The sequence below is a fragment of the Acomys russatus genome, chromosome 9 (assembly GCF_903995435.1).
Source record: "Acomys russatus chromosome 9, mAcoRus1.1, whole genome shotgun sequence".
In the NCBI taxonomy this organism is placed as follows: domain Eukaryota; kingdom Metazoa; phylum Chordata; class Mammalia; order Rodentia; family Muridae; genus Acomys; species Acomys russatus.
In genome coordinates this window covers 4,949,692-4,967,302 of record NC_067145.1, presented here as the reverse complement: position 1 = coordinate 4,967,302, position 17,611 = coordinate 4,949,692, and positions in this window count along the sequence as shown.

Below are 17,611 nucleotides of genomic sequence, written 5' to 3'. Positions count from 1 at the left end.
ATTCTCACTTCATTAAAATAATAATAATAATAATAATCCTGGTTTGCTTACATTGCCCACCTTGTAATCTTCTTGCTCTCCTTTGACTTTATTTTTTAATTTCCTTTTTTGTTGTTGTTGGGGGTTTTGTTGTTGTTGTTGTTTGTTTGTTTGTTTGTTTGTTTTTCAAGACAGGATTTTTCTGTGTAGTTTTTGCTGTCCTGGAACTCGCTCTGTAGACCAGGCTGGCCTTAAGCTCACAGAGACCCACCTGCCTCTGGCTCTGCCTCCCAAGTGCTTGGATTAATGGCATGTACCACCACCGCCCAGCTTTTTAAAATTCTTAAACTTTCTTCTGCTCTTTTTCAGTTCTTTGATTGGAAAGATACTGCAAGGGGAGCATCTCTAGTCTTAGGTCACATCATCCAACGACCCAGGTCTTTTTTCTGGTGTTTTGTTTTGGTTTTGTTTGTTTGTTTTGTTTTGTTTTGTTGCTAACAGAAGCATGTGGTGAAAGAGGTCTGTTCACTTAATGGGGCCAGGAATCAAAAGGAGAGAGAGACTGGCATCCTAGGGTAACCTCCAAAGACATCCTTCCTTCTACTATGTCCCACCTTCTAAAGGTTCCACCACTTCCCTGAGGCACCACAAGCTGAGGCTCAAACCTCAAGCACATGGCCTTTTGCTGAGCAGTCAAAACCTAGACTCTAGCAATTATAGTCATACGAAATAAGAATAGTCCAATTTAAATATGTATTGGTGTCTTTGGGAAAAAAAAACCTAAAAAAAAAGAAACTGTAAAATCTACACACTTGAAGCTGGGCGTGGTGGCACACATCTGTAATCCCAGTACTCGGGAGGCAGAGGCAGGAGGACTACTGTGAGTTCGAGGTCAGCCTGGTCTACAAAGCAAGTTCGGGACTGCCAACATAACACAGGGAAACCCTGTTTGGAAAAAACTAAAAAACAAAAAACAAACAAACAAAAAAAAAAAAACACTACACACTTGAAAAAACATAACAGCAAAATGTATACCAGAAGGTCAGAGAGATGGCTCCATGGTTAAGAGCATTGTTCACTATTTCAAAGGACCTGGGTTTGATTCCCAGCACCCACATGGCAGCTTACAACTGTTTGTAACTCCAGTTCCAAAGGAACTGATATCCTCATACCAATGCATATAAAATAAAGTTAAATAAAATTTTAAAAAAATGTATACCAGACAATATTGCTACGACATTATCAACTCATGACTTAGCCTGGGTAAATGATTACATTTCTGGAAAAAATTAATCTGCATTGGTGTTATATGCCTTAATAAAATGTATAATTTTTTTTAAATGAGCAAATCATCTAGACAGAGGGGCATGTAAAAGATTTTTTTTCAAATGGCTTGCGGAGGCAGCTCAGCCAGTAAAGTGCCTGCCACAAAGCACGAGGAGCTGAGTTCAGACCCCACAGCTATGTTAAAAGCCAGGCCCGCAGCCTCAACACTGGTAAGGGTGGGCAGGGCTGGAGAGGCAGAGCCCTAAGCCTTCCTGGCTAGAGATGACTCAACAAGACCGTTTGCTGTGTAAGCGTGAGGGCGTGAGTTTGGAGCCTCAGAACTCATTTAAAAAGCTGAACCTGGACGAATGCGGACGGCCAATTCCCTATGAATGTAACATGTATAGAGCTCATTATTCTCATGATTGTCACATGATTCTCCCTACTGTAAGTAGTTTGTTTTATACATGTGTAATAAAATAAATGTATTATTTTTTTTTAAAAAAAAAAAAAAAGAAAAAAAAAGAGCTGAACCTGCCTGTAACGCCAGCAATGATGGACAGAGACAAGCGGATCCTGAAAGCTAGCGAGTTTCCTGTTCTGTGAGAGACTCTGCCTCCTGGCAATAAAGCAGAGAGGCACCCAACAGGCTTCTTCCTCTAGTTTTTGTATGCACACACATCTGCGGCATCCACCCATGCACATGCAATACACACACACACACACACACACACACACACACACACACCTGTATGCACACTTGTGCTCACATCATTGACTACAGCCAAGATAGAAATGGGGTCTAAGTCCCCACTGATGGATGAAGAGGTAAAATCATATGATACTTGGGGTCTTGCACAACATAACAGCATTCTGGTCAGTGATGGAGAGCATTAGTGATGGGAGTCCATAAGGCCATTTCAAGGCTGGAAATTTCCTGTTATCTAGTGTGTCATAACTGTCGTGACATCACAACAAAATGTATTCATCACGTTTGTGCCCATGCTGATATAAACAGCCTGACTCCCCTGCCAGTCTTTTAAAAGCATAAGTAAAAAATTATTTGTAATGTAGAATACTCACCAATAAACAACCTCCTTACTAGTTTGGGGTCGGTGGCACAAGCATTTAATCCCAGTGCTCGAAAGTCAAGGGCAGGTGGATCCCCATGATCTCAAGACCAGCCTGGTCTACAGAGCGAGTTCAAGGCCAGACAAGACTACACAGATGGACCCTGTCTCAAAAAAAAACAACCAAACAAAATAGCTCCTATTTACTATGTTATACATTTCCTTGTTATGTTAGAATGTATTCCTTCAATATCAAAATTACTACAAAGTTGTCTGCTGTGTTGTGATAGTTCTCAAGCGTCTCGTATTTAACACATCTAGTAATTTAGTCAAGATACTATAAAGAGTGATTGATCTACCCATGCAGTTTTCTATGTACACACTATGTTTGCTCAAAGACAAACAATGCAACAATGCCCTCCCCAGAATTCATTTCCACTGTTACATGGTATACAACTGCACATGTAATGGAATACCCCTTAACCTGAAGTGCAGTGGGGTGAAATCCTGTAACATCCTGCATCATAATAAAAGCCATTTTCAAGAAGCACAAATACTGTGTGACTGCATCAATACAACACGTCCAAATCCATGAGGCCCATAGGACTGGAAAGAAGAACATGCCTACAAGGTGCTTAGAAGACAGCGATGGAGAGCGGTTGCTCAGTGGATACAGAGATTTAGTTTTATAAGCTGAGAAAGCTCTAGATGTTTTCCAACAATGGGCACTCAATAAATTGTATTCGTTTAAATAAGTATGTTGTATGTGTTATTATGATAAGTGTCAATCATTTCTGGGTGTGGTAGCAAACGCCTTTAATCCAGGACTCTGGGAGACAGAGGCAGATGGATCTCTGATTTCAAGGCCAGTCTGGTCTACAAAGTGAGTCCAGGACAGCCAGAACTGCAAGAGAAACCCTGTCTTTAAAAATAAAATAAACGCATCAATTTTCTGGAAATATGAGTCTGTTTCTTGACTCGTAATCCTATTTTTTAACTAAAAAAATAGAGACTCGATGCAATATATATATATACATATTTCCTCTGACATAAATTATAATCTACAAGTAACAGTAATATCTTTTATGTCTATGTTAAAAGAATACAACTGTAAATTTCAAACTGTTGTAATATTTCAGCTACTGATCTATGCCAATCTTTACACACTATTACACCGTCTCAATTACTGTAGCTTTGTATTAAAATTTGAAAGTAAAAAGTCCTCCATCCTTACTCATTTGAGTTTAGGGTATTGGTTTCATTTTTTAATGAAAAGCAAGCAAAAATTGCCTTCTGTGTCCCTTGAATTTTTCCCATGACTTTTAGGATCAGTTAAACAATTTGTGTAGAATGGAATTAAGTAGGCAGAGCACTGACTATGTGGATCAATTTGGGAGATATCACCGTGTGACGATGAGTTCCTGTGTCAGCTTGGCTACACTGCCGTGCTCACGGGTTCCAACGACCACTAGCTTAGGTGTTGCTGTGAAGTTATTTCGACATGAAAAGCCATGTTATAATCTGAGTGGGCATGATTCAGCCACTTGAAAGGCATTAAGAGCAAAACTGAAATTCCCTGGGCAAAACATTCCACCTGTGGTTGCGGTATCCGTTCACACCTGAGAGCCCCGCCTATTTTTCTGATGCTTGCCCTGAGGATTTTAGACACATGAATATCTCGCAAAAAGGAAAAACTTGTGTATATAGGTGTCTGGATATGTAAGATGCATGCAATTTGAACAATATCAGATTTTCAAAGCATGATCATAGCATGCCTTGATTTGGATCTTTGTCCTCAAACTCACAGAGATATACTTCCCTCTGAGATGTGGCCCACCATGCCCAGTGTCTTTTTTTTTTTTTTTTTTTTTTTTTTTTTTTTTTTTTTTCAGAATACAGATTTTTACTTATGTTTTTGTTTGTTTGTTTGTTGGTTGGTTGGTTGGTTGGTTGGTTGGTTTTTGAGACCGGGTTTCTCTGTGTAGCCCTGGCTGTCCTGGACTCACTTTGTAGACCAGGCTGGCCTCGAACTCACAGCAATTTGCCTGCCTCTACCTCCTGAGTGCTGGGATTAAAGGCGTGCACCACCACGCCAGGTAACTTTACATTTCTTTTGCAATTGTTTTCTAAATGTTCAGTTCCTAGGAAGGTATGATAACTAGAATTATCTTCATAATTTCATTTGATTTGTCCTCTGTTTCTCTATATAGCTCTAATTTATATATGTAGATCAGGTTTTTATCATGTAATCTTGATGAAATTATTTATTCTAATAGTTTTTGTGGGTTCATTTATATGATTCTGTTATTTCAACCAAGAGATTTGAGTCTTTAGAGGAAAAAAGGAAATCAGTGTTTTAAAAGGCTGAGTGGGGAACAGGCAGAGCATGAATGTCACAGTCTTGCTCTTGAACAGATGTGGACAAATCAACTGGAGGCAGGAAGGATGTAAATGTACCTCAACTAAACCACAAGTGGCATCATCTTCTACCACCTCCGAATAGGGTGGTTTTAAGCATCTGGAATATACTCACTACTGGCTTAGGAGCTAAAGGAATTCACAGAAGGTCAAGTCTTATCTTGGCTCTTTCGGAGTTTAGATATGTCCAAGGAAGACATGCGCAAACCATCACTTTATCTGTGGATGTCATGCTCCAAGACCGCAAAGTATTGCTTGAATCCCCTAGTACCACCAAACCCAATACTCAGGGGTATTTTCTGTGTTTAACATATCCAAGATAAAGGTTCATTTGTAAGTAGAGTTACAAAATAAGCAGCAATAATAGTAACAGAATAATTATAACTGTGTAGTAATAAAGTGATTTCATTACACTACTCAAATGCCAAACAAGTTATAATTTACGAACTGCTTATTTCTGGAACTTTCCATTTCCTATTTTTGGACTCTGGCTGACCACAGGTGACTGTGAAGTTGTAGAAGACAGAACCACGAATGGAGTCTGGCCCTGGAAGGGCTACTGTACAAGGCAAAGGAAAATTCAAGTGCTGGCCATACCTAGGTAAAAGCAGCAATGGCGGCTTCCTGACAGAGTGCTTCATTCCCCAGGAAGGAATGAAGGCTTCGCGTAGGAGGTGGCATTTGACTTGGACCGGCACGGTAGGGATTAAGATTATGGTAAGCAAAGATCTGCAAGCAGATGGGAAGGGCCCGAGGGATGGGGAACGCAGGAGTGGTATGCGCCCATAACTTGTATGGTTCACACAATTACCACTTGAGCTAAGCTCTGGCCATCTGCAAGATCGTTGCATTTCAAGTTTGAAGCCCCCTGCTCAAGAGCACGGGACTCCCCGTACATCCTGCGGATTTTCAAGCCTAGAGTGATCAGTGAAAATGCAGATTATGATTCTGTGGGTCCTGGATATGATTCTACACTCAGTCTAGCTCCTGTGAGAGACCAACAATGACACATTGAGGCACAAAGTTGGAAGATGGCAGGAGCCACTAGAGGGATCGATGCAGCTAAATTTGGCCTATTTAAGGCCAACTCTGAGTGCTGTACAGGCATCAGGAGGGAATTTTAAGCGCTAATACCAACTAGACAACCTCAAGAGCTATGAGAATTCTCCATTCGCAAACAACTGCAGAAACAAAAGCTGAATTTCCCCATTGTTGGGTGACAGCTGCCTTCCCTCCAGGGTACCCCACCTGTCTGGCCTGAGGAAGGCTGTGTACTGCGTGACTGTATGTGCCTTTCCTTTGAGCAGTTTAGAGACTCCTGATCTGTAGATCCAGTCTCCGTCATAAATATGCCAAGGTAAGAGTGATCAGGCACCTTTTCTTCTACCACTTTGAAGCTGATATTAGTCAGTATTCTGGAATTCCAACCGAGAACTGCAGCTTACAACACAGCACATAATGAGGGTGCGGGAAAGAACGCCAAAGGGTTTCATAACATCCTTAACACTTCCGCCGCCCTGCATACACCTGCCACCTGCCTGCAGGGAGAAGGATTGTTTGTCTCAGCAGCCACCACCTGCAACAGCGTCTTAGGGCAGCTCTTCTCAACCTGTGGGACGCAACCCCCTCAAAAGTCAAAAGACCCTTTCATATGGGTAACCTAAAACCATCGGAAAAGATATTCACATCACAATTCATAACGGTAACAAAATTACAGTTATGAAGTAGCAATGAAAATAATTTTATGCTTGGGAGTGGGGGGGGCCCAGGGGGTCACCACAACATAAAGAACTGTTTTAAAGGGTCACAGCATTAGGAAGGTTGAAAACCACGGCCTTAGAGTCTCTCCTGAACTGGTGTATAAACTGACTGTAATTCTAAGTTAGCACGCCATTTCCAAAATGATTTCTTCTCCAAAAATTATGAGTCATGCTATATTGCAAAAATACTGATTGCAGAAAATAGAAGACAAAAAAAAGCAACGTTATATTTCAGTGTCCAACACTCAATACTGATGCCGACCAGTGAATGTCTTGGCTTCTTACCTGCTTTCTCTCCTTCCTGAGCTGACTGCTGCTACCTGCTCCCATCCCCTGGTGTTATAAATACAATGGATGTTTTCTCTTGATAGTACTATTTTTTAATCTACTTTTTTATGGTCTAGAGAGATGGCTCAGTGGTTAGGAGCACTGGCTGTTCTTCCAGAGGACCCAGGTTCAAATCCCAGCACCCACAAGGCAGCTCACAACTGTCTGTAACTCTGGTTCCAGGCATCTGAGACCCTTATACAGACATACATGCCAGCAAAACATGCACATAAAATTAAATAATAATGGTAATCATCATCATCACCACCACCAACAACAACATCTGGTTTGTTTGAGGGCGGGGAGAGGTAGAGCCAACTGGATCCTGGAAACTCACTGGCCAGATAGTGAGCTTCAGATTCTGTGAGACCCTGTGTCAGGAAAATGGTACAGAAAGATGGACGAATATACCCCACATCCTCCTTGGATCTCCACATACATGGACACACACACACAGACACACACACAGACACACACAGACACACACACAGACACACACAGGCACACACACACACACACAAGTAAATTTCCTTTTAGAAATCACTAGTTATAAAACTAAACAGAACAGCCAAATTCTTAGAATAATATGTTAAAAACATTCTCCTTCCTACATGTGTGTTACATGTGAAATCACATAATATGGCATGCAACTAGGTTTAGAAAACATGGGTTTTGGCTGGGCACAGTGGCACATGCCTGTAAATCCCAGCACTGGGAAGGCAAGGCCTGTGAGTTCAAGGCCAGCCTGGTCTACCTTGTCTTAAAAACCAAAAACAACAACAGCAACAAAAAACAAAAACAAAAAAACCAGGTTCTGAATGTTACATAGTATTCTGTCAAACTGACACATCACAATGAACTTATTCCATATTTCTTAATAAACTGATTCTCTTAACACACTTTTTCTGACTCTGTAATTGACACTCTTCTGGCTTTCAGAATCAAGTCCATCCACTAGTGGAGAGTCCGTCTCAGTGGAGTCAGACATAAGCACATCATGGAAAGATTTTTCATGGAAGCTGCGAAGAAGGACTAAGGAATGGCTGGTGAGGTGATGAGCCACAGGAGTAAAAGGCCACGGATAGCCAGAGCAAATGAATGCTATGCAAGAAAGGGCCAGGCAAGCTCCAGAGAGGAGCACTGCAGGCCACGAACAGCAAGGGCAAAGCTCCTGTAACAGGAAGAGGCCAGGAGAGGAGGCTGTGTGACAAAGCATAGAGCCACAGAGAATGGAGCAGGTGATGAGGAAAGGCAAGGCTGTTGTTCTAGGTCTTGCCACCATAGTAAAGGCTTGGAGGTGATTGTTAGTGTGATAGGAATCCATCAACAGCGGGCTAGACCTAACTTACTGTTTGCAGTACCAGGTCACTCCTCAGCCTCAACAGCCCAGGCACATGTCTAAGAAAACCTGGGGAGCAGTTCTGCAATTGTAAAGTATGAAAGACATTTTTAAGAAGGGAAGATCCAGAAGCCGTACAGGAGCATATTTCTGACCGTTCAATCACTCCAGCAGGTTTGTTGCCCATCCTGGTAGCTCAGGCCTGTAATCCCTACACTTAAGGTTGAGTCAGGAAGATCAGAGGTTCAAGGTTTTCACCAGCTATGCGATGGGTTTGAGACCAGCCTGGGACACGTGAGATCCTGTCTCAATAGAAAAGAGAAGTCAGAATGAGAGAGGGAAGGGAAGAATAGAGGAAAGGAGTGAGGGAGGAAAAAAGAAGAAAAGAAAAGGGGAAGACTTTAAAACGAAGGTGAAGGAGAGCAAGCTGTACTACGTGCACAGTATTATAGAGTACAGGCAGCAACTCTGCTTTTTTATGTACCCGATGGCTTCTGAGTGGGAGGAAAAGAAAAAGAAAATACAGCCATGAGCCACTTTTCAATAGGGCTCTGAGAGTGTGTCATTAAGGAATTTTGTCATCGAGCCAACAGGTAACACAACCTACTGGCAACAGAGCAGAGGTTCTCAGCCTGTGGGGTGCAACCTCTTAGGAGGGGGCAGTCAAACAGCCCTTTCACAAGGATCACCCAAGACCATACTGCATATCAGATATTTACAATATGACTCATAATGGTAGCAAAATTACAGTTCTGAAGTAGCAATCTTACCATATTGCAAGCAGAAAGAGGCAAGAATAGAAAAGGTTTCTTCTCCTCAAAAGGACAGTCGCAGGTTTGTCATTGATGAACATGGTCCTTTGTCTTGTGAAATAAAAGCAGAACAAGACATGATAACCGTCTTGGGGGTCAGCACATGAGGATTAAAGAGTGACAGCATTAGGAAAGTTAAGAGCCACTGCTAGAGACTAGCCAGTGCGCCTGTGCCGCAAGTCGGGGCGGTGTGTCACAGTAGCAAACGCTAATTGACAACTGTAGTTATTGCAACATTAAGTGTTTAAACAGCTAAATATCTGAACTAGTTAAAATAACAGGTAATATAAATTTTTCAGTGCCGTTAGAATCATATGGGACCACCACTGTATATTTGGAGACAGAAACTCTGTCAAACTTTGCATAGCATTCAAGACATACACAGAGGGCAACTAAAACAAATGACAGAAAAGTGGAAAAAAAATCTTCAGCGCAAGATCTAATGAATCTAGTTTTTCTTACCGTACAAAGTCATTATAAGGCAACCTAAATGAAAATTTTAAGCAAGGAAAATTAATACACAGATTATAGAAAACATAAAAACCCTCAATAGCCAATAAACTTCAATAAACTAACACAAATATGTTCAACTCACTTATAATTTTAAAAAATACAACTATAAGCCAGGAATGGTAGCACATGCCTTTAATTCCATCCACTTGTGAGTTCAAGACTAGCCTGGTCTACAAAGTGAGTTCCAGGACAGCCAGGGCTACACACAGAGAAACCTTGTCTCAAAAAATAAAAACAAAACAAAACACAAATATATTACCAAAGATTGTAAAGGAATATGAAAAACAAGAATGCATTTCTAGAGTGAATTTTTCAGTTTAAAATTCCTATTAGGTTTTTCTTTTCCTGTTTTTGGAGGATGTTTTTGCTTTGTCTTTGCCACAGACTGGTCTCACACATCACCCTCCGTCCACCTCACGGGCCCTGGGACTGCACACACACACATCACCCTCCGTCCACCTCACGAGCCCTGGGACTGCACACACACACATCACCCTCCGTCCACCTCACGGGCCCTGGTACTGCACACACACACATCATCCTCTGTCCACCTCACGAGCCCTGGAACTGCACACGTATCCACATCCTGCAGGTTTTCTTCACAATCTTTTTTTCACACTCAGTATAAACTTGACCTCGGAAAGATCTTTTCTGCCTGTTTTGTCTGTTTCTTTAAATCTGAAACTATTTCATGATTATCATTTAAATGCAACAGCTTTTGGTAATCTCACATTATATAGTTAGTGCTTGGCATAAAGTTTTCCATCGCATGCTTTCTGAGTGACATTTCTAAGCTCAGTTACCTAACTGCTGCTTAAAATACTTATAAATTAAACTGGGTATGGTGGCGCACACCTTTAATCCCAGCACTCGGGAGGCAGAGGCAGATGGATCACTGTGAGTTTGATGCCAGCCTGGTCTACAAAGTGAGTCCAGGACAGCCAAGCTGTTACACAGAGAAACCCTGTCCCCAAACAAACAAACAAACAAACAGACAAAACAAAAATAAAACTTGTAAGTTAAAAACAGAAACAAACAAACAAACAAACAAAAAACCACACATGGGTTCACGCAAGTGTTAAGTTGTAAGAACACAGACATGTTCGTGGCCTGTGCAGTGTTCTTCTTACCATGAAATCTGAAGTAAATACATTCACAGTGTGCTGTGAATGTGAAACGAGAGTTGGAAGATGCACACTCCTGCTGGCAAGCAGCTGCCAGTCACGGCCGGAACAAGACTCTCACAGTCTTGCAGGCTGTCTATTTGTCTCTCTTGCGAAATCCTCCATTAACTGTGACAAAATAAGAACTGTAATTCTCAGCATCACTATCATTCTCCAGTTTGTTTCTTTTCCTTGATCTCCTTGCCCACTGTGTCCCTCTCCACTCCCCCAACTTTACCATATTGCAAGCAGAAAGATGCAAGAATAGAAGAGCTTTCTTCTCAAAAGGACAGTCGCAGGTTTGTCACTGATGAACATGGTCCTTTGTCTTGTGAAATAAAAGCAGAACAAGACATGATAACTGTTAGATATATCAAAGAGAATGGTGAGTTTTGGTTTTTGTTTGTTTGGGTTTTTTGTTTGTTTGTTTGTTTGTTTGTTTGTTTGTTTTTTAAGGCCCTGAAGAAATAAAACTGACATGCGAAAGAGAATTAACACTGCAGTGGTCTTGAGGAAATAAGCTAACTCGCATCAATAAGACTTCCAGATGCTGAGGTTCTCCCTGCCAATTCAGTTATTATGTTTAGTGTGGTGTGGGGGAAGATCTCAAGGCTTGTGCTGTTAGTGGAGGATTTGCCTCTGCGCTCAACAGCCTTACACTCCACCCCAGCCTTGGGTCAGACTCTCAGGGGTTTGGTTTTGTTTGTTTGTTTGTTTGTTTGTTTGTTTGTTTGTTTAAGACAGTGTCAGGCCCTCCATAGGTATCTCTGGCTGTCTCAGAACTCCCCGGGCTGGCCTCAAACTCACAGAGATGCCCCTGCCTCTGTCTCCTAAGTGCTGGGATTAAAGGCGTGCATCACTGCATGCAGCTAAGTGACTTCTTTTCTATCAAAGCTGTCTTTCTACAGCAACTCTTTACCTTGCCTCTCTGTTAACCTTACCTCCAATCAACTTCTGCCCCATGGTGGCGTAGAACCAGATGACCATGCTACTGAGCTGTGTCCGAAATCAAATTTAGGGACGTTCTACAGTGTGTCCCTTGGTTGTTCCCTGACATAGCCTTGGAGCTCTAGCATCTGATGTTTCTTCCTCAGCAGGACAATGTAGGACTAAACTAGCCCTCATCCATCCATCCGTTCATTCATTTGCTTGTCCATTTCTGTGTTTGTTCAATGAACAAGTATTTCTGAGACAGTGGAACGGTGTTCTACCCACTACGCCGGCTACTCTGCATACAGTTGTGAACGGATCATACACCCTGTTGTCACGAATGTAGACTTTAAAAATCAAGTATTGCGCATGACTGCTCCACAGTGAGCTTCAAAAATGTCCTGACAGCTTAAAAGAGGAACTAGTTTACACTAATGAGCTCAGAATTCACATTTCAAAAAGAAAACAACCTGTGTTTCAGAGACAAATTCCAGTCAGGAAACCATCATCGTCCTATTAGAGGCAAAAGTGAAAAGCTCTCTGGGGGAGAGGTTGTCTCTGGCTGGGGAAGCGGGGTGCAGGCAGACCCTGGCCATGCATAGCCTCCCTTTTGGAGACTACAATGAAAAACCTGCCTCCATCCATACATTCCCCTCCCATGTCACCCCACCATGCCTCAGACTGAATCTTCCTTCACTGACTGTTGTGATGCTGGAGGAGAGTGCGAAGATAGTAATCGAGGCTTTTGAATTTGTACTCTGATTGGCTGACCCACACAGGAGAAAAAAAGGTACCATGGTATAGAACTTCTCCAAGAGGTTGCAGGAGTTGGCCACTGGGCCTCACTTTCAAGAATGAGGAATGAGGTACTAGAGAGATGGCTCAGACGCTGAGAGCACTGGCTGTTCTTCCAAAGGTCATGAGTTCAATTCCCAGCAACCACATGGTGGCTCACAACCATCTATAATGAAATATGGTGCCCACTTCTGGCGTGCATGTGTACATGCAGACAGAACATTGTATACATAATAAATAAATAAATATTTAAAAAGAACGAATGAAGAATTAAAAGGTAGGCTTGGTGATAAGTGCCTATAATTCAAGCTATTAGGGAGGTTGAGGTAAGAGAATTGTTTGAGCCTAGGTTTGGGGACCAATAGGAGCAAGAGGGTAAAAAAGAAGAAAGGAAGGGAGGAAGGGAAAAAGACACACACAGGAAGAGATGGGGTTAAAAGAGAGATTAGGGAGACCGTGTTGAGTAGAGTGAGAGGAGATGCTAAAATGTGTGAAAGTTTTCATGAGGTAAATATTATGTCACTGGTAGGAACAAGCCCACAAATTAGTTTAGAAAAACTCTGAATTAGCGTTTTTCTCTTCTTCTTACAATTCTAAATTCTATGCCAGCAAAGGGAAAAGCTGCACTTTACTCGTGCCTGCTCCCCTCCAACCTCCCACTTTGCATTTGTTTGTGAAAGATTACACTCCTACACTCCCATTGCTTGCCCCTGAAGAGCTCGCGACAATAACCAGGGCAATGGGCTAAATTATTTTAGAATGAAAAGAAAAGTCTGGAAAAAACATTGAGCAAGCAAACTGGAGGTTTCCTCTGCTCTAAAGTGAGAGGCGCTCCAAAGCACGGGCCTCACTGCTCCCTAGACAGGCAAGAGCTCAAGCTTTCGGGTCCCAAACCAGGGCCCCAGGAACAGTAACATGAGGTCACAGATGACCATGTGAATGGAACTGAGCCAAGAAAACTCTTTGAAGGTATTCTTTCTGCTGACTGAACAGATTGTCCCCTGCAGCTGAAGCAAACATAGATAAAAAAGCACTCAGGAAAAGCCACTGCACATGGAGCAGGCATGATAAACTGCCTGCTGAGTTCAGTCATCCATTTGGGCTGTGGGCCATGTTTCCTTAACTCGTGTCTACACTTACTCCTATCTCCAGAGACCCTCAAAGACTGAGAGACTTGTGGGTATCCAATGAGGATGTTTACTATGGAAATTATGTGAAGGTTTCTTTCTGCTTTATAAGGATCCAGAAATTGGAAATGTAAATATAATCAAGACTCAAAGCTCTTCTCTCAGCCTAAATCATCTCCATACAAATGTGCTTTTCCCACCCTCAGCCCAGAAGCCTGCAGTGCCCCCCAACACCCACCCACACGCCTGCATCCGAAAGAAATGGTTTTCCTGGTGTACCGATATGAATTCATCCTCCAGCTGATGTGTGTCCCCACCCTCCCACCTGTGCCTGAGTGCAAACAACCTGAGTCCAGACCTGCTCATCTCTGCTTACACCAAGCTCAGCTGGACCACTCCTATCTACTCCATGAAGCCCTCTCTTCCCACACTTTTCACTCAGTTCTCCATGGATGTTTGGCTCAGCGATCTGGAAAACTCAGAGTTCCAAGTAGTAAGGTTGATGATGCCTGTGGATTAAAGCCACACTCCAGAGTAATAAGTAAAGGGTATCAACTGTCAGTCTTTTCATTCGTGGCCAATCTCTTATCCTCTCCTTGACTATGTGGGGCATAAGGGTCATTTGAAAATCTTTGGGCCACACAAGTGTCCACTGGCTGTGCTCAAAACAGGCTCTGTGCACTGTTTCCCTTGACCAACCTCCCAGCCTGCCTTAGAGCTCTGCCCACTGAGTGGGTGATAAAATGCCCATGCTTCCATCTAGTCTTCCTGCATGGGATATAGCTCCCTTGCTTATATCCACTCACAGAATCTTTCGGGGGTTTTGTTTAGTTGCTTGGTTGGTTTTGGTTTTTGAGATAAAGTTTCTTTGTGTAGCCCTGGCTGGCCTGGAACTTACTCTGTAGACCAAGCTGTCCTTGAACTCACAGAGATCCACCTGCCTCTGCCTCCCGAGTGCTGGAATTAAAGTTACATGCCACACACCCTCCCACAGGGTCTTTTACACCTCAATTTTTGTCTTTATTCTCTGTTTTCCATGCAACATCCTCACCTTTCTTTTCTACCTGGCAAATGACTCCTCAGCCTTTTCAAGTCTGTGCTCAAGCAGAGCTCCTTTCTCTTCACTCTCTTCTCTGAACTCCTACCCAGTATCAAGCATTCTTTTGTTCTCAGGTTGTCCCATTCTTCATTCTATTCAGACATAACAACCATATATAGTTGATCGTGATCCCTGTGTGCCTCTCATCCCCTAGGATGGAAAACCTGTCATAATCTTTGTTCCCCACCTCACAGTCTTTTGATGATCTCTCTATGTGTGTTCTGTTACCATTAGGCATTGAATGTGAGGGCCTTAGAGGTTCTTGGAGTCGACTCAGGCTCTACTCTGTCTCATGTCTGGTCTTAGCCAATATTTCTCTCCATCCCATTTTATGTACTCACCCTCCATGCAATTAGTAACCAAGATCAGTAGAGTCTAAATTGTAAAATCTCTCTTGGTTGTGTCTGCTCTTACACATAGTCATTGCCTTAACTTCAGCACCAGAGAATGTCTCACCTGTTATACTTCAGCCATGTCTTGCCAGATTCTCAGTCTATAGTTTGTCCTCTACACTGTGACTAACAAACCTTTCAAAGATACAAATCTGAGCATGCCACTTTAAGAATCCAATGGCTCCCTTTAATTCATATTGAAGACTGACTTCCTTATAATGTCATTCAAACTCTTTCCAGTGTAGTTCATCCTTAGCTTTCAGCCTGGACTCCTGAGCTTTTTAACATGTCTTTCGATGTAGAAAACCTTTTTGAGCCTTTCCAGTGTAAGCTCCCTCCACGTGGCCTACAGTGCTGTGTGCCACCTTACCCCCATCACAGCACTGTCATCCCCAAATACGTGTCTCTTTCCCCCTAGACTGGGCACCCTTTGTTTAGCCAACCAAAACTTTTACATGAAGACTTAAACTGTAATTCTTCCATTGTCTCCTCATCCAAGTAGACAGCACAGGAGTGAACAGGAAGTGGGAGAAAACAATAACAGGAATGGAACCATGAAGATGAAGTTATCTAAGAAACGGAGCGAAAACAACAAAACAAAACAAAGCAAAACAAAACAAAGCAGGCCCTTTTAGCTGTTAGAGGAAGGGGAAATGAAAAAAGAAAAGTACAATATCCAGTGTGCGCCTGACCACATGATCCTCAAAGGACCAAGGAATTTAACCATTTGATGAGTCATATTACGATACAGACAGCCTGTCTCCCCGTTGAAACCTTTGGGATACTCAATTGCCTAGACAAGCTTTGGCCTAATGTATGTGTACTCATCCCAAAAACAAAAGTCTCATTGTGAATTGTCTTGACTGTGTACCAACAGGAGACTGCCGTTAAGGGCGTTTTTAGGGTTCTTAATTCTTATCACTGAAATTGCCAAAAACAGATAAACACTTCAAAAACAGAACACTGGCTGAACAGAGTAAAAGCAGATCACAAAACCGGTAACTCTTAGCAAACTGGACCAGTTAAAACTCACCACATGAGTTGGTCTCTCTACATCCCTCTCTGCACACAACTACACTTATCACTGGCCTCAACATCTAACCAAGCTCAAGTTGAATAAAAAATGTGACTGTGACCCATAGGTAAGGGTAGCTCTCATCCCTCATCCAAGAACCATTTTTTGCAGCAGCAGCAGCAGCAGGAAACCATTACAGAAAGCCACAGCTTCTCAAAATATAAAAAATACTGACTGTGGGATGTTCCACAGTGACACACTTCCTCTAACTAGGCCAAACTTACTCCAACAAGGCCACACTTCGCAATTAGCCCACTCTTTATGGGACAAGCATTCAAACACTGAGTCTATGGAGGTCATACCCATTCAAGCCACCATAGATGTCCATGCCCAACTGATACATCTATAGTTCACTCTACAGCTCAGGGAACATGACAGAAGAGAGAGTTGAAAGATTATACAAACCAGAGGACCAGGAAGTCAGCTGTGAGATTGTGCCTTCTAACAGTGACAGGGAAACACACCCATGAAATCTTAACAACATGGCTGCCTAAACAAGACCTGAACAACTCCAACAATAGTTGGCATCCCAGTGTAGATGGGAGAAATATCATGGAGTCCCACTCCCAGGTGAAGAGCTACAGGCAATTAACAACTTCTCAGAGAGAGAAGTAGTTTTCCTCAGGGATGAGCCCCCTAATTGGTTATCCAATACTAAGTGGTCAGCCTTAAACACATACACAGGGAGGCAACATCGAATGGACTCGGAAGGTTGTGTTTATATATTTATTTACCTATGAGTATATGTAAAACCAATGGTTAAAGAACAGGGGCTGAGAATTTAGAGAGCATGTGGGGCACAGGGACATGGGAGGGATGGGACAGAGGGGTTGGGAGATGATGTAATTATATTTTAATTAAAAAAAATTTTTTTTCTTTTTATTTTTTTTAATTTTTTTTATTTTTTTATTTTTCTTTTTTTTTTTATTAATTTATTCTTGTTACATCTCAATGTTTATCCCATCCCTTGTATCCTCCCATTCCTTCCCCCCCGCCATTTTCCCATTATTCCCCTCCCCTATGACTGTTCCTGAGGGGGATTACGTCCCCCTATATATTCTCATAGGGTATCAAGTCTCTTCTTGGCTACTTGCTGTCCTTCCTCTGAGTGCCACCAGGTCTCCCCCTCCAGGGGACATGGTCAAATGTGAGGCTTAATTAAAAATTTTTAATTTGACAGTCTAGAATTCTACCTTTTTAGGAATCAGTCTTGTACAAAAGCAATATATTTTATCTACTTTGTAAGCCTATTATTCTCAACCAAACTTTCTGCCCTAAAAGCATGAATCTCTCCCAAGAACATAAGTTCTTTTGGCTGGGGGAGGGGGGGCAGTGCGGGGGGATTGAGACAGAGATTCTCTGTGTAGCCTCTTGGCTGTCCTGTACTCACTTTGTAGACCAGGCTGGCCTTGAACTCACAGCTGTCCACCTGCTTCTACCTCCCTGAGTGCTGGGATTAAAGGCGTGTGCCTAACTCAAGAACATACTGTAGACTATAGTTCTACTGATAAGAGCAACTTGGATACCTATAATAGTCATTATGTCT